At 42.9% G+C, this 2,275-nt stretch overlaps 1 pseudogene; it reads right to left on the bottom strand.

Annotated features, from left to right (window-relative positions):
• Nucleotides 1–300: 300 nt before the first annotated feature.
• Nucleotides 301–1,815, bottom strand: LOC127209839 (mothers against decapentaplegic homolog 2-like; annotated as a pseudogene).
• Between the last annotated feature and the right edge of the window lie 460 nt (nucleotides 1,816–2,275).

The raw sequence follows: 2,275 nt of genomic DNA, 5'->3' as shown, positions 1-2,275 counted from the left end.
AGCTATGCTGCGATGCAAAGTGGAGACTCTCATTTTTCTCCCAAGCAGCATGACAGTACATACATGTGGAATGGACATAAGGGAGCTCTCTTTAGACACAATATTTATGAGTAGCTCTGGCAGTTATTTGTACCTTGGGTGTCCTAATTAGAAATATAGGAAACTGATTCCACAAGATGCTTTAAGTGATGAGACCTCAAGGACTGTTTATACTCTTGACTTTTGGGATAGCAAATAGTCCATAGGATAATGCACAAATGCTATGATGGAAGAGAGGTACATGAAGGCTTTTGATTGACTCTATGACATGCTTGGACGGCTCACTGAAGGGGAGCCCATCTGAGTTAATACTTTTTCCAGGGCTATTTAGATGAAGATCCAGTAAGGAGTATTTGTTACTGTCTACCTCAGATATCCTGCCTCCCCCCCCATCACCTCTTCACAAAACTCATTCTTATGATGCACATTTGAGTCAGCTGATAAACGGCTTCAAAATCCTAGCTCACAGACTGAGCCAGACGAGTAGAAAGTTTTTGGTTGTTGAAGATCTTCAGGTTACAGCCTGGTGGAATTTCATACACTGTTGCAGGGTGCCAACCATATCCTTGATTACAGTGGTGACTCTGCACAAAGTTTGCACTATCACTTGGGTACTCAGCAAAGACTTCCCCACCTATGTTATACAAGTATGCTTCCCTTCCTATATGCCTTATTGTAAGATTTACAGTGCCATTTCAGTTAATTATGGGGAGCACACATAAGCAGAACCTCTCTGAGGTGGATGGATCTGTAAAGTCATCTACAGAGAGCAAAGGCTATGACACATGGAAGGTCTCTCTACAATGCCAGTTTAGTTGTTTAGTTCATCATATGCAACTGAACACCAAAATGCAGGTTCTGAGTAACTGGCTGCAAATCCAACCTTTGATTAACAGGAGAGAGAGAAAGAGAGAGAGAGAGAGAGAGAGAGAGAGAGAGAGAGAGAGAGAGAGACAGAGACACACAGAGACAGACAGAGACACACAGAGACAGAGAGAGTAGGAGACAGCACAGCTAGAGAGTCTGTGTCCCTACTTTGCTTCAACTGTTGATCACTTGTTTCTTTGTCTTCACCAATATATCCGGGTGGTGGCATTTCTGGGATGTAATTACTCTGCAGCTCAATTCCTGCTGGGAAATTAGTGTTTTCCAGGATGGAGTGAGTATATTCATCCGGAGGTGGCAGTTCTGTTAAAATCCCAGTGTGCTAAGGCATTAATACTGCAGGCAAAACTAGCATCTCAACTCTCTGGGAGCAGTAAGGATTTATACATACTTCATCATTTTTTTCAGACTAAAAGCATATTCTAAGTTTTCTACTGCCTTGAGCTCGTAAGGACTATGAAGATCCAGCCAGTCACTGGCAATGACTGGTAATGACTGGCAATACATAACAATTATCAACCCTTTTCCCTGTAAAAGCTAAAGACGATCATCATGTGACATGGTCAGAGAAGCATAAAGACTGTTGTATCCCACTGATCTACCATATTAGGTGTACTCAGTTGCCAAATTTCTGAGCAAGTGCTTGATAGGAACATTTCATATTGCAATTCTGAGTGGTTAGTGCTTTCTCAAGATCATTTAACCATCCCACTTTCTTTAACCTTTTCACTGCTCTTTCTCACACCACTTTAAGTCCTGTCCCTTCTGTTCTCTGCTGCCTGCTCCTCCAGACCCACTGGCCGGTTTTTTCCATCCCAGAAGTCTCTTCACTACCTCGGGAGAGAATGGCAAGTTGGACAACAATTTATTACAAAAGGTAACAAGCCACATTCAGAAATAGCCTGGTAACTCTACCCTGGCCCAGTGACATTATCCCTAGAAAAGAGTAAACCAAGCACTGATTGTGGAAACCAAGCCTGAAATATGTGCAGTCAATTAGCATGTGTCCTAAAGGAGTGGGATTAGAAACTAATAGGCTCTACCCCATGGAGTAACTTCCCCAAGTGTGTGGAGGATGTGCCTGGCAGTCTCAGCCTCCAGTGTGTTTGTGAGTACACACAGAGATTCGCAACCCACGACTGTTATGGTTAACAAAGGCTACAGGAAAAAAAAAAGTGGAAGCAAAGTACCACATGCCCCTAATTTGCTCCCATATCCTTCTGCCATGCAATCAGCAAATCCAGTCAGGCTGGGTGGGGTCCATAGTCTTTTATATTTGAGAAAGGGTGTGGGGAGTCATATGGACAGTTCAATATTTAATTTCTCACTTCATGGGTGAGTTTTCTCACTG

The sequence above is a fragment of the Acomys russatus genome, chromosome 27 (assembly GCF_903995435.1).
Source record: "Acomys russatus chromosome 27, mAcoRus1.1, whole genome shotgun sequence".
In the NCBI taxonomy this organism is placed as follows: Eukaryota; Metazoa; Chordata; class Mammalia; order Rodentia; family Muridae; genus Acomys; species Acomys russatus.
Note: the sequence above shows the minus strand (reverse complement) of the source record. Positions and strands in the feature narration are given on the sequence as shown.